At 41.7% G+C, this 22573-nt stretch overlaps 1 pseudogene; it reads left to right on the top strand.

The window, feature by feature from the left end:
- Positions 1-11016: 11016 nt before the first annotated feature.
- LOC130033231 (uncharacterized) lies at positions 11017-11140 on the top strand (annotated as a pseudogene).
- Positions 11141-22573: the final 11433 nt, after the last annotated feature.

Below are 22573 nucleotides of genomic sequence, written 5' to 3'. Positions count from 1 at the left end.
TGTACATAGTTTCTTTATGCAGCCGTCTATTCTTGGGCAGTCAGGCTATTTCCAAATTTTGGTTACTGTGAACAGTGCTCCAATGAACATAGGAGTGTAGATGTCTTTAAAAAGTCAACTCAGATCTCTTTCTAATGCCATGCACAACAAAAAAAAAAGGCCTAAATCAGACCTGAAACCATAGATATGTAGAAGAAAACATAGGTAAAACTCTATAATACTGAAACTGAGGGATTTTTAAGGAGTCAACAAACACTATTGGCCAAGCAAGTAGAAACAAAAATAAAAAAATGGGACTACAACAAACTAAGATGCTTCTGCACCCCAAAGGAAACAATAACTAGAATACAAAGACAGACTGGGAGAAATTAATTGACCATCATTCAGCCGATAAACGGCTAATATCCAAAATGTATAAAACACTATTAGAACTGTGCAAGAAAAAATGTACAACCTTGTCAAAAAATGGAGAGAAGAGATAAAAAGAAACTTCCTCAAGGAAAAAGCACAAATGACCAAAGGCACATGAAAAATGCTCTGCATCACTAGTTATCAGGGAAATGCAAATCCAAACAACAATGAGATATCACCTCATTCCAGAGAAAATGACATGTATCAAAAAGATCAACTAAAGTTGATGGAGGGTGTTGGGAAAAAGTTATCCTTCTCCACTGCTGCTGGGAATGTTGACTGGTCCAGGCATTTTGGAAATCAATAGGATAATCCCTGAAAAGTTAGGAATTCAACTTCCATACAACCCAGCAACTCCGCTCTTTGGAGATTCATAATTTTAAGAGTAAGAAATTTTTCTTCTTTTATACAATGTGGAGTCAAAGAGGAAAGAAATATTTCTCCTCTGGGATGGATTCAGATTCTGTTTGGCCTAAAGATTTAACAACTTAGGATCATCTATTTAATAAAAGCACTGCAACACTGTCCTCCTGTTGTTCATCGATTTGTTCGAGCGGGCATCAGTAACGTCTCCATTGTGAGACTTGTTATTGCTGTTTTTGGCATATTGAATATGTCACGGGTAGCTTTCCAGGCTTTGCCATGCGAGGGGGATCCTCTTGGTAGCTTGCCGGTCTCTCAGAGAGGGGCGGGGGAATCGAACCCGGGTTGGCTGCGTGCAAGGCAAATGCCCTACCCGCTGTGCTATAGGGTATTTGCCTTGCACACGGCTGGTCGGCCAACCCAAGTTTGATTCCTCCGCTCCTCTTGGAGAGCCCAGCAAGCTACCGAGAGTATCTCACCAGCACGGCAAAGCTTGATAAGCTACCCGTGACGTATTTGATATGCCAAACATTGTAATAACAAGTCTCACAATGGAGATGTCACTGGTGCCCTACCCCTAAAATTAAAAACAGTACTAGGCACTGATTTAATAGGAATGCTTAGCTAGAATAAGAGAATTAACAAGAACAGCACAATTAAGAAAAGCTATATTGTTAACTTACCCCAAACCAGAAAATTATATAATACTTTCATTTGTGACCCATTTGCTTGCAGTTTATAAAGCAATTATACCATTTAGCTTTCTATAGACAGAATAAGATACTTCATCATTGCCCTCTCATGCTTTGTTTAAGGAAAGCTTTGAAGAAGAAAGGGGTCAGGTAATCACGGGGACTAGCGTAGACTAGGCAATTTGGCACCTAATGCTAGCAATGTAGCTTCTCTAGCTACAAGCTGGAGGAGGCAGTTTTCAGCTATGAGAACTGGAAGTGTGTAGATGGTAGAGGAGTTACATGGAGATGTCTGTGAACCATGTGAATATATTCCATTGATTCAAATTGAAACATTCCTACTCAGTTGTCCTCTATTTAGTTCCCCAATATGGGCACAGCAACTCTAATACCATCCCAATTAAGGCTATTGTACCACTGTAGCACTGTCCTCCTGTTGTTCATCGATTTGCTCGAGCGGGCACCAGTAATGTCTCCATTGCTCCATTGTGAGACTTGTTGTTACTGTTTTTGGCATATTGAATACGCCTCAGGGAGCTTGCCAGGTCCTGCCGTGCGGGCAGGATACTCTTGGTATCCTTGGAAGGCTCTCCAAGAGACTCGGTATCCCTGGCAGGCTCTCCAAGAGGCTTGGCAGGCTCTCCAAGAGGGGCAGAGGAATAGAACGTGGGTCGGCCGAGTGCAATGCAAATGCCCTACCCGCTGTGCTATCGCTTCAGCCCAAAGGCTTTCTTTACTGTCTCTAATATTGATCAGTTCAGTGCAGACATGCAAACCATATTAGGTGTTTCACCCAGAAAGAATTCAATAGAGATTTAGATGCTTGAAAGGAATTATAGAAGCAAAAGTCAGGAGGCGCCTCTCTTTGGATCTGAAACATGCAGCTAGTAAGGTGATTAGGAAATTAGCTGTGGTTTCTGCTCCTACTGCCACAACCTGCTTCCCACCCTGGAACGCTCAGCCCGGTCACAAATCCGTTAGTCTCTTTGGCATCTTTAGTGAGTAGCAAGAGCAGCAGCAGGCGCCTCCTCAGTGGATACAAAGCTTCTGCATGCATATCTCATTTGAGTAATTTAATGTTTCCAGAAACACAGTTTCTGTTCAAGTCTTGTCTCCAGACAAATTTGTAAAAAAGGAGTGAGAATTGGTGCTAAAATGCTCAGAGACCACACCCATCCTCCATTGGTTCCTTGAAGACCTGATTCAGAACATTAATTTGTGAAGTTTTGCAGCACTTCTCCCTTTTATTTCCTGAATTGAAGGGATCTTTTTGCTATTAGTGGCAGCAGAGGGGCTGGGTTTTGAATCAAACTATAATAATGGGTGCAGTTTCAAATTAAAAGTAATCAAGAAAGGCTAATGGTACATTATATTTATGTTAAAAAAAATGAAGAGTTGGTGGAAGAAAGACTTATTCAGAAAAGTCTGAAGCAGTTTATTCTGGAGTTGCCTGTGTTTTATAACTGTGTTGTAACTTCTTAATGGGAAATCTTCAGATTTCCACATTCTCTTTAGAATAGTGTCTACCCTCAGTGAAATTTTTTTTCTTCCCAAAGGAAAAAAAATTCTGAAAAATGGACCTGGATCTTAAGGAATTATTTGGGGGGAGGATCAAAGAGAAGCAGAGATCAAGAGAGTGGTGAAGGGTGAGGTTGGCAGGGGTGGGGGGATGCGGGGGCAAACACCATATACCTTCCACACTGGTGTGTGGTAAGGGCATCACACCTAAGCATGCCATTTCCTTAATGCTCTTGGCCTTTTAACATCATAGACTAAATGACTTAAGTTTCTTTAAATTTACTAAGAGTTTCAAACCTGTTTTTTTTAAAGTGTGAAACCAACCTGGGTCCATTTTAAAAGGAACTTTTATTATGAATTTTTCCAGTTTCCAATTTTTATGACTATTGTTTTCATCATCATTTTATGAGGGAGGGTATCAAACCTAGGGCCTCAAACATGTGAGATTGTGCTTTATAAATGAGCTATGTCCCTTCTAATTATTATTAATGGATGACTCAATTCATAATAATTGTGTAAGCTGAACTAAGATTTTCATGGTTGGGGGCAGGGAATAAAACTATTGGAAATTTGAGGGAGACAAAGAGATGGAGGAGAAAGGGGACAGTTGATTTTCATTGGGATATTATATATTATTCAAAACTTAATAACTAATAAGAGACTATTTGTAATCAAACTATTCAGTAAACTGTCTAAAGCCTGTTATATTCAAAGTATGTTTAAAAGTATTCAGTGTGAAAAAGTCTTGACACTGTAAGAATAGATTCACAAGAAAGAGTTTTTCTTGGTAAAATAAAAATTCCCGAGACTTAATGATCTTGAGAGTGGAGTTAATTATATTTTTAATACAGGAATGAGTAAAAGGCGGTCTCACCAGAGAAGTGTCAGAGGAGCAACTGCTTGTTCATAAATGTGCCCAGTGAAACCATGGTGAACTTAGATTCATTCTGAGGAAGTTTATTATAAAGACCTAGATTCCTTGACTTTGTCTCCTTTTTTATTTAGAATACTGGCTCAGATTATACAGGTTATACGGACATTGTTTTTCAGTTCCAAAGAGAATCCATAAACACTAGGGATTCAGGAAAGGATGAAATTAGATGGGAGGCTTTCTTCTAAGATTTTGAGGATAGCACAAAAAGAATAATATCTTTTAACACAAAAGAGAGTGACTGTTAGAATCAAGGATGGCTTCAGAATTTTAGCATTGGAACGGACTTACCCAATAGCACTTACCCAATCTTATTCCCTCAAGTTTCTGGGAAGTTAAGAAGTACAGAAGGGTAAGGGCTTTCCTCAAAGTCTCTGAGATCTATGTACCAGGAGGTCAGAATGGAATTTCAAGGAATCTACTTTATAGTTAAGAGTAGAAAAGCTGGGAACAAATGGAGAGATAATATGGGGTTAAATTGCTGCCTTGCACACAGAGTATTCAGGTTTATTCCCCAGCACCACATATGGCCCCCCAAGCACTGCCAGTGATTAGTCCTGAGCACAGAGCCAGGAAGGGCTTCTGAGCAGACCTGGGTGTGGCCCCAAAACAACAGCCAGATTGTAGATCTTTTCAGAGAAACTCATATGCTCTGGAAGATTTCACTTTAAGGCAAGACCTAAAGATTATTTGCTGCCCAAGTAAGACTGGTGGAGCAGACATAACAGTGAGTCAGGGCCTGCATTATATCTCACTAGAACATACTAAATCTTATTGCCATGTATTTCTGTTTTTTTGTGGAGAATGGTTTATAAATCAAGGTTTTTGAATGACAATGCTTTGTTGGCTAGATACCTGAATTTTTGAATCATCATCTTCACAGTTTTTAAGAATTTCTTTTCTTGTGCACTGGTGAAGGGATGGGTGTTGGAACAATATGTAACCAAAACCCAATCATGAGCAACCTTGTAACTGTGTATCTCACTGTGATTCAATAAAAAAAAAATTAAAAAAAAAATATATATTTTTTTGGCAGCGTGCGGCGGCAAGATGGCGGTGCAGATTTCCAAGAAGAGGAAGTTTGTAGCTGATGGCATCTTCAAAGCGGAATTGAATGAGTTTCTCACCCACGAACTTGCTGAGGATGGGTACTTGGGAGTCAAGGTTCGGGTTACACTCACCAGAACCGAAATCATCATCTTCGCCACCAGGACACAGAATGTGCTTGATGAGAAAGGCTGGAGGATTCAGGCAAAAATAATTAATTAATTGAAAAAAGGATTTTTTTTTCCTACTGGACAAAGGTGATAGTTGGTCCTGTAGGAGAGGGTTTCTTTTCCAGAGACATCTCACTAACTGCAATTGCTACTAGTATAATGCTAATGAAGGTCTATTACTATTGTTAAGCTATAGTCATAGCCAGTGCTGATACCCAGATCCTTTCCCATGATTTGAGCTTTGCTGGATAGTTTTATTTTAAAGTTCCTTTGCTCCTGTAAGGTATAAAAAAAGGGAAAGAAAGACGAGAAAGCAATGTTAACCACCTTGAAAATTTTCTATGCAGTTCTCATATTTGGAATAGCAAGGCATTGCAAGAACTTTGGGCATTTGGAACTTCAGGCATTGCAAGATCCCGATTTACTGTTTAATTTTCTACTTCTTTTAAGGTGATCGTAGTTCTGGGGGTATGGTGCCGCCAGCAGGTCAATCTGTACTTGTAATGCGAGTGCATCAGCAGCCTGATGGTGCCTTCAGACTTCTAGATACCCCCAACTTGCTACTGTGCCTTTGGCCATACCAACAACTTGAGGCCAAGTTTACCAAGAAAGTAAACGGCCAAAAGTTAGGTATGTGGGAGACACACCTACAAACCATCTCCGGCTCAGCTATGTAATTGGAGGCATGGCCTCTCTGGTTCCTGATGAAACTGCTTAACAACCATGATCCCAGAGACTCAGAAACAAATCTCGGAACCCAGTGACTTTTGGCAGAAATGCGTCCCGTCCCCGCAGTAGGTTACCAGCAATGGGCCACCCCAGGTGGGAATAGGTTTCATGCCTTGGCCTGTTCCTCCTGGCGTCTCAGTGTCACCATCCTCCAGAGGCCACTAGACAAGTCAGGTTTGGGCTCGCAGTGATGAGACATGCGGAGTCTCACAAGATGGGGGTGGAACCGGCCCTTTCTTCCCTGCCCCAATGAGACCCTAAGTCACCGCCCATGAACGGCCTCTCTGGATCCTGTTCAAACTGCTGAATGGCCATGATGCCAGAGACTCAGGAACAAATCTCGAAACCAGAAGGTTTTGGCAGAAATCCTTCCAGATTTAATTGTTAAAAATTTCAGAATTTCAAAATTGAGCAGCCACTACTGCTGCCATGTGACACATGCTATTCATAACCAGCAATAGAAAACAAATTGTCTACGGTTGCTTTTTGGCAGATCTGAGTGTTGGGGTAAAATCCCAAATAATAATGGTGGGTCTAGGGTTGAAATATTGAATGAAATTAAAGTAGAGAGAGAGAGAGAGTAATGTGGAAATAATCTGCTCCACAGGTAGGGGGAGGGTGTGGGATGGGAGGTATACTGGGGTTTTTGGTGGTGGAAAATGGGCACTCGTGAACGGACAGGTCTTTCATCATTGTATGACTGAGACTTAAACCCAAAACCTTTGTAACTGCTCTCACGGTGATTCAATAAATAAATTTATAAAAAAGAAAAAAAAGTAAGATGGAGTTCATGCCGAATTCAATCAGCCTAATCAATGGCTGAATAAATAGCAATACTCCTTCATTAAAAAAAAAATAGTGATCCTGGTTCTTAAATTGGATGATGAGTTCTGTATGCTCTTTTTATAATTGTACTTCACAATATATATGTTTTGTATAAATTATTTGCAGATACAATATTATAAAAAGAAAACATTTAAAGATTAAGTCATTGTATCAGAAACTTGAGAATAAAAATAATTTTTAGATATATATAATGCATATGTATTATACACATATAACATATATTTGTTTGTTTTCTGTTTGTGGTGACCAGGGATTGAATCTAGGTGTCATGTATTAAAAAAAAATTATTCTTATTGCAGCTAGCTATTCTGTATTGTTTGACTTATTACATGAATCACAGTGGTTCTGAGGATGGTGGAAGTGCTCCATTCTGAGAGCAGGCTGGATATGAATAGTTGTTAGTGTCACATCTAAGCTTGAAGTTGAAAATATTTCACAGTATGAAAAATCTAATCCAGAGGATTCAAACTAATAATTCACTGTGGAAACACTTTGTGTGTTATCTAGCTCAGCAGTCCTAGGATTTCACGTGGTAGGAAATGGGGAGTGGGGGGAGGCCTTTTTTGCTCTGACTTCCTGATGTGATTCACACAGCCAGTTAACCTCAAGTGTCTCAGTTGAAATTAAGTTCCTTAAACTGTTTTGAGTAGATACCCTAGGGCTTGAGTGTTATCCCATTCTGTAAATATTTCAGAAAAACAAAACAATAGGTCATACACATGTCTTTTTACATGTTTACTTATGTGTATGTATGTGTATGTACACACAAATATAGGCCTTTATGTATGAGGTATGTGTGTATTTGTGTATGGATACTGGTAAGTAGTTTGATAAAGACATCTATTTTGAGAAATTGACTCATGAGACTAAAAAGGCTAGAAATGCCATGCTCTGTCATCTATAAACTGCTGAATGACAGCCAGTGATGTAATTCAGTTTGAGATTTAAGGCCTTGGAACTACTAAAGCTATTGGTGGAAATTCCCATCCAAGGACAAGGAGCAGATGAGATGAAAAGCTCCAGCTTATAAGCAGTGAGGTAGGGAAAGTAAGAATTAATTCCCCCTTTTGCCTTTTGTTCAATTCAGTCTGACAGGATTGAATGTGGCCACTCTCAGAAGGGAGAGCTTTGTGCTGTAGAGTCCCCAGATTAAAATGCTAATCATTTCCAGAAACATGCTCCAAACAAACCCAGAAGGAAAGTTTGATCCAGGGAGTGAAGTTGACAGGTGAAAGTAACCACCACACCCTTGTCATGAGTACAGTTTTCTGTAACTTTCCTTAGGACAGCTGATATCAGGCCATTTTCTAATTTTCTGTAGCTATGCATTTTTCTGTCAAGCAACTGAAGTCATCATGGCACAAGGTATAAACTGTCTGCACTGTGAGGTTATTTTGCATCATGCTAATGTGTGTTCTTTTGGGGGGAGGTTGCCAAGCAGTGTTCAGGAGTGTCCAGGGGGCTCTGGGGCCACTCCTGGCGATACTTGGCCAACCAGTTCAGACAGTTCAAGGCTAAGGCTCAGCAATGTGGTGCTGCTTATGCTGTACTGTGCTTAGGGCCTCCAGGCCAGTGCTTGGCGAGGGGCCTCCAGTTCTACACATGCCAGTGTCAGGATTCAAGCTCTGGTTTATGAGCCACCTCCCTGCCCCCTACAGTATGTCCTTATGCTTTATCTTATTGGATCTTCCACCAATCGTGAGATGTCTCCATTTTTCTTATTCTCATTCTATGATTGATTAAGTGAGGTTCAGAGAGGTGAAATGACTTGGCAGTTAAATGGCAGAGTTAATTCTAGATTATAAGTCTTCTGCTTCATAATATTGTTTTTTCTTCTTGGTAGTGTCCATAAAATCATGCTGTTGTCTAGATGGTTTCTTTGACCCTTGTTGTTATAATTTTGCATTTTTTTTTCAGCTACTGAAAGGAATCAGGGAAAGTGGAGGGTGGATGGTGTGATGTTTGAATGTTGTAAAAATTTAACTATCAGTAATAGTATTATAAATCATAGTGTTTTAATAAAAATGATAAAAAATTAGGGAAGAAGGGACAGTGGTAGAGCACTTGCCTTGCATGGGTGAAATCTTGAGTTCAAAAGCCTTCACTGCAATACAATAATAATAAGCTAATAAATAACAAATAGTAAAAAGAAGTAGGGGAACGGAAAATGCCACATGATCTCAATGCTTCCTAGACTAAGAAAAATACAAGTACTTTGTTGTATTAGTATACAGTAGATCATGATCACGACCATCCTGTTGTTCATCGATTGCCTCGAGCAGGCCCCAGTAATGTCTCTTTCGTCCTAGCCCTGAGAATTTTTAAAAAAGTGCCATATTCAAGGCTCTTTCAGGGTTAGGAGAATGAGACCCATCATTGTTACTGGTATTTGGCATATTGGGTACGCCACGGGGAGTTTGCCAAACTCTGCCGTGTGGGCAGGTTATATTTGGTAGCCTGCCAGTTTGTCCAAAGTAAGAATAAGATAGTCTCTGGCTCTTGGCCATTGATGGGATTACATGGCGCCAGGGGGCCAGTTGGTGGGTGTGACCCCTGCCTACTGGAAGATGGAGGATCTGGGTGAAGGATGCTCAGCCCCAATCTGAGCAGGCTTGGAGATCTCAGCCCTGGGACCTGCATGCCTTTGTTCCTCTGCCGGTACCTTCATGCGTGTGGAGAGTGGTCTCAGCATGGTGGTGGCTGGTTTTGGAGGTCTTCGGCTGCTGGAGCCCTGGTCGGGGCGGGGAGGGAAACTCAACCCACTCCCCTCCAAGGGGCCCTGGTGAGGACAGCTAGTATTTACAAATGCCAAATGGATAACCATGGAGAAATTGGTTGAGTTGTCTCTATTTGATGGTGCTTCTTACTGAGCCACATAATGTGGGTCTAGGTTTGTGACTTCAATCTCCCAAGAAAGGTCAGATAGATTAATTTGTTCTTAAATAATTTATTAAAGCATTGTGATTTGTAAAGTTACTAATAGTTGAGTTTTATATACGCAATGTACCAGTATTGATCCCACCACCAATGTCAACTTCCCTCCACCCAGATGTTCCCAGGTTCCCTTTCCTAGCCCCCCATCCCAAACACTGCTACTTTTGCCACCCCCTAGCCCCACCCCTTCCCCAGCCTTCCCTCTGGACAAGGCACCTTTTTAAGTTTGATTGTTGAAATTTGGGTCACATGATTTCAGTGTTGTTGATTCTGGGGTTTGGATATTTAACTCTGTCATCCTTAACACCACTGACCAATGTGCCTGAATCCCCTTGACCACTGCCCTGTTGCTTCTCAACTGTCTTTTCTCCATCTTCTCTCCACTCTATTTTCCTTTCTCCTTCCTATATTCTGGGGTCAGGGTAATATGGGCATCCCATCTTTAAACCATTATATTTCTTCATTCAGTTGTTCTAAATATCACATATAAGTGATATCTCCTGTGTTTATCCTTCTTCAGGATTTCTTCATTTAACATAATATTGTTCAGTTCCATCTATGTTGCCATGAATACAATAATTTCATCATTTCTTACAGCTGTGGTAGTATTCCATTGTGTACATATACCACATCTTCATGATCTGCTATCTAGTCATTAGGCATCTTGGTTGATTCCAAATCTTAGCTATTGTTCTGAGCGCTGCAATGAATAATGGTGTGCATATGTCCTTTTGAATGAATGTTTTTATGTCCTAGGGAAAAAATACCCAAAGTGGAATTGCTGGGTCATATGGGAGCTCAATTCTGAGTTTACTGAGAACCCTCTATACTGTTTTCTAAAGATTTGAATCAGGAAACTTTCCCACCAGCAGTGGGTGAGAGTTCCTTTTACACCATATTCCTGCCAATACAGATTGTTCCCAGTATTTTTGATATGTGCCATTCTAACTGGTGTAAGATGTTATCTCGTTATCTGATTTTCATTTCCTCTAATAATGAGTGACTATGAGCATTTCTTTTTATGTGCCTGTCAACCATCCCTTGGCTTTCCTCAGGTAAGTGTCTGTTCACTTTCTCTCCTCATTTTTTGATGGGGTTTTTAGATTTTTGTTGTTTTTGTTGGTCTGTGTGAGTACTATAAGTATCCCAGATACCAAACCTCTTAGATAGAATATATTCTTAGTATGCTCAAAGTAGTAGTCTTCCCGTAAATACCATCTTGCAGTGAGGTCATTAGTTCCCCATGGGCCACAGGAACATACAGCAGGTTATAATTTAAGAGTATGAAGGCCAAGAAGCTCTTGTCCTTGTCTTAGTCCTTTGGCTTTTTCCTAATCTAGGAAATAACAGTCCTCCCCTTTTATATCCTCAAGAGAAACTCTGGTTTCTCTTCAAATCGTATAAATCTTTTGCCTTTTACTAAAGATTTCCTTGGAGAGGAACAGTATTGAGTAAGAATGCAGTAAGAATTCCAGACATAAGTTTATCAGTGGACATATCCTCTCTTTTTGAAAAGCTCATTTATTTTTCACTCTCAGAGCTAAGATAAGGTCATCCCCTCCTTTTATGGACACCACCCTCCCCTGCTCTCTCCTTGCTGCCCAGGACCAGTATCGTAGCTCTGCCCCATTTTCCTTTAATATTTAAAACCATGTAAATTCTCGATACACATGAAAATTTATTAAATAATTTTTTTATTTTACTAACTTTTCGATAGCATAGTGGGTAGGGCTTTTGCCTTGCATGCGGCTGATTGGGTTCGATTCCTCTGCCACTCTCAGAGAGGCCGGCAAACTACCAAGAGTATTCCACCCGCATGACAAAGCCTGGCAAGCTCCTCGTGGCATATTCAATATGCCAAAAACAGTAACAACAAGTCTCACAATGGAGACGTTACTGGACCTGCTTAAGCAAATCAATGAACAGTGGGAGGACAGTGCTAGAGTGCTACTAACCTGTCTAATCCTATTCTTATTATTCTTCTAGCCTAAGAAGAGCTGGAGAGGTATAGCATGGTTTCTTTAATATCCCAACAACTGTACATTACTTCCTGTGACTGTGCTTTGATTTTTTTCCCCCCAGCATTTTCCAGATCGCTATCTGTCCTCAGTTTAATTTGATTGATTGGTTCATTTACCTTCTGCTTGGGACTGAACCCAGAACCCCATAAAGGCAAGGAATGTGTGAACTAAATTGGATTGGCCATACCTTTTTCTTCCATCTAGGCTAGAGCTGCATTTAGTGTTTTCCTCTAAGTCTCTGTCTGCCCACCAGCTTGTGGTCATCCATGATAGCTTGTCAAAGAGCAGCTGCTCTGGTCAGATGTTAGTAAGGTCAATAAAAGCAATAGAAAGAAAAATGGAACATTTAAAAGGTTCACTGAACTCAAAAACAAAACTGTTATGTAATCAAAGATCCTTGTTTTATTGCTCTCATTTGTCTGGAAATGATAAATGTATGCATATAAAATTAAAACCATAGGACCTGCTGAGAAAATTGAATAGAGTCTGATTTTAACACCAACCCCCTACTGCCCCCATGCCACCCCCTGCTATTTGGAGACTTACAGGCTGCCTACTCCTGCAAGCAACTGCCTTTGGTGACATTTTTTTATTGAATCACTGAGGGATACAGTTACAAAACTTTCATGATTGAGTTTCAGTCATGCAATGATCAAACATCCATCCCTCCACCAGTGTACATTTTTCACCACCAATGTCCCCAATATCTCTCTCACCACCCCCATTCCATCCCACCCCCTGCCTCTGTGGCAGACAATTTCCTTCTTGCTCTCTCTCTACTTTTGGGCATTATGATTTGCGACACAGATACTGAGAGGCCATCACATTTGGTCCTTTATTTACTTTCAGCACAAAATGAGAGACTCGTTTATTTTATCTGTGGTGATTGGTCTTGTCCTCTGAAACACAGAAGTTGCCAAGTCAAATAACAATGGGGGCTGCAGGTAACATAAGTGTGGTTACCTGGATGGGAGCCTCTGGCCTTTCAAACTTGGGCAGCAGTTCTTGGTTCTAGCAGACTGCTGGTTTTTATAATCCAGACTTGTTTGCCATATCTTCTGATTTTTAACTCAAATGAGAAATCTGGGTTTTAAATGTTGCTGACTGCTGCCAGCAGTAATAAATGTTCAGTGCAGACCAATCATAGTACATCTGTGCCCAGATGGCTGGTGTACTCTTTCTGAATTTTGCTTTTCTTCAGACTCTAGCCTGAGTATACTCTTGTTACTGCTGTATTTTCGCTTCTTGCTTGGGACTAAGGTTAGATGAATTTTAAGCAGTGGTCTTCAGTCACCTATCCACAGACCTGTGCCAGTCTCCAGGTATGAAAGGGTCAGAAAGCCACTGGTCTGCTGTAGTAACTGGCAGCTCATATGCAGGACAGGTGGCTGGTCTGCAGGGGTTTTTTTTGTTTTGCTTTTTTTGGTGTGTGTGTGTGTGTGTGTGTGTGTGTGTGTGTGTGTGGGAGGATGGGAGAGGGGGCTCACACCCAGCAATGCACGGAGGCTACTCTGGCTCTGCACTCAGGAATTACTCCTGGGCATTCTCAGTGGCCATGTGGGATGTCAGGGATCAAACCCCGGTTGGCTGCTTGCAAGGCAAATGCTTTACCCTTTGTACTATTGCTCTGACCCCAGCAGGTGTTTTAAAGGTTGATAAACACCAATTTACAGTACAGAGAGATGCTTGCACCTAAGGAATGTGGCTCTGCAGGGCATTCTGGCCCTTTTGATTTATGCTCTTTGCTTTCTGCCCTGTGTGTTGCCTACTTGACTTTTCCAATTCTTTCAGCTTCACACCTGGTCTATCCAGGCCACCTTGGTCGCTCTCTGCAGGTCTCTCTCTCCCGTCCACCCCAAGGCATCAAATCCAGCTTCCAGTTAACTACTCTTGGGCATTTCCAACTGTCTCTATCCTCCTGTTGCTCTAACTTAGCTGTGCCTGGAATCTCTCCTCCCTATTTATCCATTATTTATTTCTTGACTCCGCTCTCTTGGGACCCAATCCATTGACTATAATGAGACTTTATCACTCTTGGAACTTCTAAATCTAGATATGCATCTAATAGTTTCATATTTTTACATATAATCAATATTTAACAGATGACTAAGTTGTAACAGCTTAGTTGCATCATCAGGCAATGGCATGGTATCACCACATGTAGCTGGAAATGTATTATTTGTTCTGTTCTGAATTATTTTATTAAATTCCTAAATCTAATCATGGTAATAGTACATCTACACATATAAAGGTGTGAAACTATATATTATTGCAAACCAATGGTAGATAAAAACTAAAATGCCCCTGTATTGTTACAAAAGAAAACTACAATGTATGCAGAAGTTTTTAAAAGTAATACTACAATCACCCTAACTCACTGTAGCACAGCGGGTAGGGCGTCTGCCTTGCACGCAGCCAACATGGCCGACCTGAGTTCGATTCCTTTGCCCCTCTCGGAGAGCCTGGCAAGCTACCAAGAGTATTTGATATGCCAGACACAGTAACAACAAAGTCTCCAATGGAGACGTTACTGGGCCCGCTCGAGCAAATCGATGATCAACGGGAGGGCCTTTACCTTTACAATCAACATGTGTGTATTCGAAGTTTAAAAAATGATGGTATCTAGTACTTTTGAGAACCCATCTACCTAATTTTGTGTTTATTATTTTTTTACTTTGAATATGTAATAATTTATTGTCTTGTGTTGCAAGTTTGAAATTTTATGTTTGAGACATGCTGTATGTGACCCGTTAACTTGTATTTTGCTGAATTTTTAGTTTTCTGAGACCTTGTTCCTATTGATGGGGGTACCTGTAATTAATTTATTGCTGTACATTATTTCATTGATAACAATTTTTATAATATATTTTCCACATGATTTGTATATATATATATTTTGTGTTAGAATAGTTATTGTGAATTGCTGTATAGGGCTCTTGAAATAGCTACTTAGGAGGGAATTTCATGTATAAATCTAGGATACTACAATATGCACATGTAAAAAACACATAAATGCATCAATGTCAAATTTTTTCTAAAGCAAGTGTGCAAGTTTACAATCCCACTAACAGTGCGTAATGGTCTATAATTTCTGTTGCTTCAAATTTTTATATTTTTTAAATAGGGTCACGCCCAGTGATGCTCACAGCATCAATTTCTTGGGGCTTACCACAGCTATACTTTCTGGTGCTTGGGGAGCCATAAAAATAGAACTCAGACCCCAAACATGCCAGGCATGTGCTTTACCACTCATATTTTTTATAGTAGTTTGGTAATTTTATCTATCTCCACACACTATGACATGAACTTTTTTTGTTGCATTTTTTTAAAGTTAAGTTTATCATTTCCCTAGTAATTTTATCAGCCCTTTCATTTGGATTAATTTTTTTTTTAATTTATTGAATCACTGTGGGAAAGGTTACAAAGCTTTCAGGTTTATGTCTCAGTCATGCAAATATCAAACACATTTCCCTTTACCAATACTTATTTTTTACCATGAAGAACCCCAATAAAACCCCACCCCCCACCCCTCCCCATCCCTGTGAGGCAGATGAATTCTAGTTAACACTTTATCTGCTTTGATTAGATTCATTGTTTCAATAAAAGATTCACCACTATTTTTTTAGAGTTTACCCCCCCCCCCAAATCAGACATGCTGAAAAAGCATTGTGAAGTGATTTGCTTTCTACAGCTGGGTTCAAGAATTAAATGTTGGTTTTGGATTTCTGCTATTTTACCTATTGACCCTGGAGGTATTTCTACTGAAAGTCAGATAGTTAAGAAATTGGTTTCTGTGTTCTGGAGTCGTGGCCGTGCTGGAGAGCCGCTCGCGGGGGGCAACGGTGGCCTCGGTAGGGCGTGAAGGGCAGAGCGAAACGCCCCCCTTCCCATGAGGTTTTAGTCGCCCCCACACTCCCGGCTCATACCTGCTGTCCACAAGGCTCCCATGTGGCCGCCATCTTTCTTTCCAGAGAGGAGAGGGCGAATGGGGCAACACCCTTTCCCCTCCGGCAGACTTGATGGCCTGGATCAACGCATAGTCCGTTCACTTTTCTGCTCCAAGCTGCTGGGTTCTGCATTAAGTCCTTGTGCTTCTGGGGCCATGGCCGTGCTGGAGAGCCGCTTGCGGGGGGCGACTGGTGACCTCGGTAGGGCGTGAAGGACGGACCGGAACGCCCCCCGACCCATGAGGTTTTAGTCGCCCCCACTCCCCCGGCTCATACCTGCTGTCCACAAGGCTCCCATGTGGCCGCCATCTTTCTTTCCAGAGGGAGGAGCGCGGAAGGGAGCAACACCCTTTCCCCTCTGGGCAGAAATGATTGCCTGGATTAACGCATAGTCCTTTCACTTTTCTGCTCCAAGCTGCCGGGTTCTGCATTAAGTCCTTGTGCTTCTGGGGCCGTGGCCGTGCTGGAGAGCCGCTTGTGGGGGGGCAACTGGTGACCTCGGTAGGGCGTGAAGGACGGACCGGAACGCCCCCCTTCCCATGAGGTTTTAGTCGCCCCCACACTCCCGGCTCATACCTGCTGTCCACAAGGCTCCCATGTGGCCGCCATCTTTCTTTCCAGAGAGGAGAGGGCGAATGGGGCAACACCCTTTCCCCTCCGGCAGACTTGATGGCCTGGATCAACGCATAGTCCGTTCACTTTTCTGCTCCAAGCTGCTGGGTTCTGCATTAAGTCCTTGTGCTTCTGGGGCCGTGGCTGTGCTGGAGAGCCGCTCGTGGGGGGCAACTGGTGACCTTGGTAGGGTGTGAAGGACGGACCGGAACGCCCCCCTTTCCATGAGGTTCTAGTCGCCCCCACACCACCAGCTCATACCTGCTGTCCACAAGGCTCCCATGCGGCCGCCATCTTTCTTTCCAGAGGGAGGAGGGCGGAAGGGAGCAACACCCTTTCCCCTCTGGGCAGAAATGATTGCCTGGATTAACGCATAGTCTGTTCACTTTTCTGCTCCAAGCTGCTGGGTTCTGCATTAAGTCCTTGTGCTTCTGGGGCCGTGGCTGTGCTGGAGAGCCGCTCGTGGGGGGCGACTGGTGACCTCGGTAGGGCGTGAAGGACGGACCGGACCACCCCCCCTTCCCATGAGGTTTTAGTCGCCCCCACACTCCCGGCTCATACCTGCTGTCCACAAGGCTCCCATGTGGCCGCCATCTTTCTTTCCAGAGAGGAGAGGGCGAATGGGGCAACACCCTTTCCCCTCCGGCAGACTTGATGGCCTGGATCAACGCATAGTCCGTTCACTTTTCTGCTCCAAGCTGCTGGGTTCTGCATTAAGTCCTTGTGCTTCTGGGGCCATGGCCGTGCTGGAGAGCCGCTTGCGGGGGGCGACTGGTGACCTCGGTAGGGCGTGAAGGACGGACCGGAACGCCCCCCGACCCATGAGGTTTTAGTCGCCCCCACTCCCCCGGCTCATACCTGCTGTCCACAAGGCTCCCATGTGGCCGCCATCTTTCTTTCCAGAGGGAGGAGGGCGGAAGGGAGCAACACCCTTTCCCCTCTGGGCAGAAATGATTGCCTGGATTAACGCATAGTCCTTTCACTTTTCTGCTCCAAGCTGCCGGGTTCTGCATTAAGTCCTTGTGCTTCTGGGGCCGTGGCCGTGCTGGAGAGCCGCTTGTGGGGGGGCAACTGGTGACCTCGGTAGGGCGTGAAGGACGGACCGGAACGCCCCCCTTCCCATGAGGTTTTAGTCGCCCCCTCACCCCCGGCTCATACCTGCTGTCCACAAGGCTCCCATGCGGCCGCCATCCTTCTTTCCAGAGAAGAGAGGGCGAATGGGGCAACACCCTTTCCCCTCTGGGCAGAAATGATGGCCTGGGTTAACGCATCGTCCATTCACTTTTCTGCTCTAATCTGCTGGGTTTTGCATTAAGTCCTTGTGTTTCTGGGGCTGTGGCCGTGCTCCAAACTTAACTCTGATTTTCAGGGAGAAAGATTGGGTGGTTTACTTCTCATTGATCACTTTGTATGTAGAGAGATGTCGCGCGGCCGCATAAGCGGCCGCGAGGTTTTGAGAAAAAGTCCTTGTTCCCGCATACTCGAGCTGTGTTTGTAGAGGCTTCTGGTCACCGGGGTTCCATCTGGGGGAGGCAGGATGCGGCACCTACTCCATCTGGAACTTGCCGGTGATCTCGGCTCTTTTTGGAACCTGGTTTTTTTTTTTTTTTTTTTTCCCCCTCCGGGATCTGTGGTTCCCGCACCCTCCATGTGGTCCTTCTCTTAGACTGAACCTGGATTAATATTTTTCTGTCTTCTTCCCTCCTCTTCTGGATAAAAATTTATTCATTTTACCCCTTAATATTGTAGTAAAATTACACTTTTTGAAAAAGTAGTAATACAAAATATACATGATTAATATAGTCTAAGTCGTATTTTGGGCTAGGGCTTAGTCCAGTGGCAGAGTGCATGTCTCATGTGCATGAAATTTTGGGTTGATCCCTAGTGTCATCAATACTAGGGCCTTAAAAATTAAAAGTCAAGGGGCTGGAGCGATAGCACAGTGGGTAGGGCGTTTTCCTTGCACGTGGCCGCCCTGGGTTCGATACCCATCATCCCATATGGTCCCCTGAGCACCACCAGGAGTAACTCCTGAGTGCAGAGCCAGGAGTAACCCCTGTGCATCGCCGGGTGTGACCCAAAAAGCAAAAAAAAAAAAAATTAAAAGTCAAAAGAATATCTTTATTCTTTCCCAAAATAATATATAAACTGAGGCTTCTGTAATTTTTGGTTATTTCTCATTTAAATTATACTCCATTGTTGGGCTGAACTTTAATTTTATTTAAAACATTCAATGTAGTAAATATCTCTGCTTTTAAAAATATAATTTATTTAGATTTGTCTACCTGTAGGCCTTGTTATTTTTCACTATCCCATTTTAGATATCAGACCTCTCTACTGATATTTTTTTTCCTTGTGTCTACAGTGCATTTCTTAGAAATTCATTTGAAACTTTGTGTTTCAGTAAAAATTTCGAAAGAAGCTTTACTATTTAAACAGTCTTGGTTTGAAGTTTAATTCACTCAGTAGCTTTTGTCACTAATTTTAGTATTTCTTTTCTCTCTGTTGCATTCAAATTTCTCTATGATATGACTTAATAAAGATTTAAAAATCATCTCTTGGTCACGGGGCTTCCTGAACTTGATATTTATTGTCTTATTCTAATTCTAGGAGATTATTAGCCATTTTCTGTTTATATATATTCCTCTCTTACTCTATTTCCTAATGGGTATGTAGTAGACTTTTGTAGTCTATTTTCCATGTCCTTTTAACCTTTATGTACTTTTGGGGCTGGAGCAATAGCACAGCAGGTAGGGTGTTTGCCTTGCACACAGACAACCCAGGTTCAAATCCTCCATCTCTCTCGGAGAACCCGGCAAGCTACCGAGAGTATCCTGCCCACATGGCAGAGTCTAGCAAGCTACCATGGTGTGTTCGATATGCCAAAAACAGTAACAACAAATCTCACAATGGAAATGTTACTGGTGCCCAGTGCTACAGTGCATAATTAAAAATTTTCATATATTTAAGTTACTGATGTATCTTAAATATTCTCAATTCTTTACAATTAAATATTAACTTAGAAATATGCTATTTATATATGAGCTTGATAACTTCAACATATAAAATCTTTATAAGTATCTGAAACACAATCATGAACAATTTTTAATGCTCCATCTCACAGTGATTCAAAAAATTTTTTAAAAATCTTTATGTCTGATTATGTAGTCTGTTGTTTCCTGTGGTTCTTGTTTCTTTTCATATTTATGATATTAGTCAATGGACAGTTCCATTCTTTCAAAATTTATTTAATAGGATTTTTTTTATAGTCTAAGAAAAGCATTTCTCCAAATAGGAATTGTGTTTATTTTTGATGGATGCTTGATGACACTACGGACCTACAGAAGCGAATTATTAGGTAAATGAATTTTTGTATCACAAATGTGGTGTTTGAATTCAAACTCAAATTAAAAGTACATGTATGGAAAAAAAGTACATGTGTGGTTGGTGAGTATCTCTGAGACTCACTCTTGCTCTCGTGAGCATTTACTTAGAGTGTCTCCCCTACCCACCCCCACCCCCCCACACAAAAGAAGCGGCACATGTAATGAATATGCAGTGACTAGTATGATCATAAATTTCAGAGACCAGTTTGAGAACTGCTAGTTTTTTCTTTCCCTTTATGAAAGGAACATTTATTTCTGTTTCACTCATGTAGACCTTTGAGGTCTAACTTCATGCAGGTACCCACTCTTAGATTCTAGGCAATTCTAGAATGACCACCTTTCTCAATTCTAAACAGAACCTCTGGTCACTGGGTTAGTCTGATGACCGAGGATGAAAATTTTTCTCAGAACTGTGCTTAACTTTCTAGGTTCTAGTGTTTTCACTTCTGTATTTCTGCTCTGTAATTTGCCAGCTCATTGATGAAGTTTTCAAGATGAAAAAAAAATAAAGCATTTGTAGTGAGTATTTTTGCTTATTGCCATTTGGAGAATATGGTCCAGTTTTCTATTTTCTATTGGAAATGCAATTCATTTACTCCCTGTGTTTAAAGATGAGGAAGTTCAAGTTCAGTATCAAATGTCTGCCTTAGATCATATGATACACATGTGGAGGATTGTTTGTCCTCCACCACCTGTACAAAGGGATACACATTATAAACACAACTAAATAATTTTCTGTAAAATTGTAAGCACTTTTTTTCAATCTGAAAAAAGTCCTCACAGACTAATCTTTTAATTATAAAACAGGCTAGGCAATATTTTTTTTTTTATTTAGAGACCAATATAGGAGGAATTCACAGCCAGTTGAGGAAAATGTAGATGTCTATTTTTTGATTACTAGATGAATAATTTTTGGTTACTCCTTTAGTACATTTCTGGACTTAAGACAAACTATTTTTTCTTAGGGAAGTTTATTAACAGTGGTTAGAACAAGTGAATTGAGGAAAAGGGACAACTAATTTTATGTCACTCATATCCACATGCCAGCTGGTACAATTGCACTTTTGAAATAACTATAGTACAAAAGGCAACTAGTTATTGGATAACATAGGATGAGAACAGGGGAAGCTCATATACTTTCAGGCTTAAGAGAAATGAACAAAGGCAGCTACTCCACGTAGTTCACTGTGGTGTTTGAACAGGCATGTATCTGAATGTGATTTCATTATGCTTATCTTGAAGACTTGGATTTAAATCAACATTGGTTTATCGCCTCCACTCAGAAAAAAAGAAAAGAGAGATGAGAGAATTCCTGCAGGAATGGTTTACAATTTGCCAAGAGCACATTGTTCTGCTTAGGTCTCCTTTAGAATAAGAGCTTAGATTAGAAATGTAAAATTATTTGTATTAGAGTAAGAGATAGATGAGATTCCAAAAGCAATCTTACAGCTGTATTCAACATGTATTTGAGTCTTTGTATGCTGACACATTTAAAAGTAGAGAACCAGGGACGTGGCTCAGGGATGTGGTAGAGCACTTACTTCACACTTGACTCAGGAACTGGAGCCAATCCCCAGCATTGCAAAAAGAGGTACACTTGTTTGCCATTTGGTGATTTTTAACTCATTGTGCACTTTGTACTGTCACTGTCACTGTCCTCCCATTGTTCATGGATTTGCTCGAGCAGGCCCAGTAACATCTCCATTGTGACAATTGCTACTGTGTTTGGCATATCGAATATGTCATGGGTAGCTTGCCAGGCTTTGCCGTTCAGGGGACACACTATTGGTAGCTTGCCTGGCTCTCCGAGAGGGCTAGAGGAATCGAACTCGGGTTGGCCATGTTGGCTGCTTGCAAGGCAAACGCCCTACTCGCTGTGCTATCACTCCAGCCCCTGCACTTTGTAATACTTTGTAATTTTGTAGTAATTATATTGTAATGACTCACAAAGTAAATGTGAGATGCAGATCCTATCCAGTTGGTCCTATAGTCTGATAATGCTAAGGATGAGGACAAAAATACTTTATCTTAATTTGTTCTTGTCAGTAGAGCAACAGTGATTAGTTGTGAGACCCAAAAGTTATACATGACTCTAAAAAGGGCAATTTGTCAAGTGTTTCATTGGCACAAATTGAAATGAAATGAGGTCTCAGGCTTTTGAGGTCACTTTGGAACAGGAAGCATTCATTATCCAAATATGCCGGAGGAAAACACCTCACAGTTGTATTTGCTTGTAAGGGATGAATGCTCATTCATGAAGCCAAAGTCACTGAGGTCACTTACAAGAAATAAAGTATGTGAAGCTGTAATTCAAATGTCTCTTGTCTCTTGTTGCTGCTTCTTGGGCAGGCTGATTTCTCGGGCAACTTCTCTTATTTGTTCACTTTTATGGGTTTTTGGGTCACATCCAGCTGTGCTCAGGTTTTGCTCCTGGTTCTGTGGTTAGGGATCACTCCTGGTGGGGCTCAGTGGATCCTATAGGGTTTTGGGGATTGAGTGTGGGTCCACTGTGTTCAAGGCAAGCACCTTACCCTCTGTACTATCTCTCTCTCTCCCTTTGGGCAATTCTCGTTTGGCAGATGCAGAATCACTTTTATAGTTTTACTAACCTGTCCACAAGAAGTACAGCATAGTCTTATATGTCTTCTTTTCCTGGAGTGGGAGAATTATTACCTATTTCTATCTATTTTTTTAAATTTTTGGGTCACACTCGGCTATGCACAGGGGATACTCCTGGCTCATGCACTCAGGAATTACTCCTGGCAGTGCTGGGGAGACTATATGGGATGCTGGGAATCAAACCCGGGTCGACCGCATGTAAGGCAAATGCCCCACCTGTTGTGTTGTCGCTCCAGCTCTCCTATTTCTATCTTAAAGAAATTTAGTGAACACTTCTTCTCAAGAAATTTTGTGGCATTCTCTCTGTTACTTGCAGTAGGTGCAGCCTCGGGTATTAAATGGCTCAT

This window comes from Sorex fumeus, unplaced genomic scaffold (assembly GCF_029834395.1).
Source record: "Sorex fumeus unplaced genomic scaffold, SorFum_2.1 ptg000051l, whole genome shotgun sequence".
NCBI classification, from domain to species: Eukaryota; Metazoa; Chordata; class Mammalia; order Eulipotyphla; family Soricidae; genus Sorex; species Sorex fumeus.
Note: the sequence above shows the minus strand (reverse complement) of the source record. Positions and strands in the feature narration are given on the sequence as shown.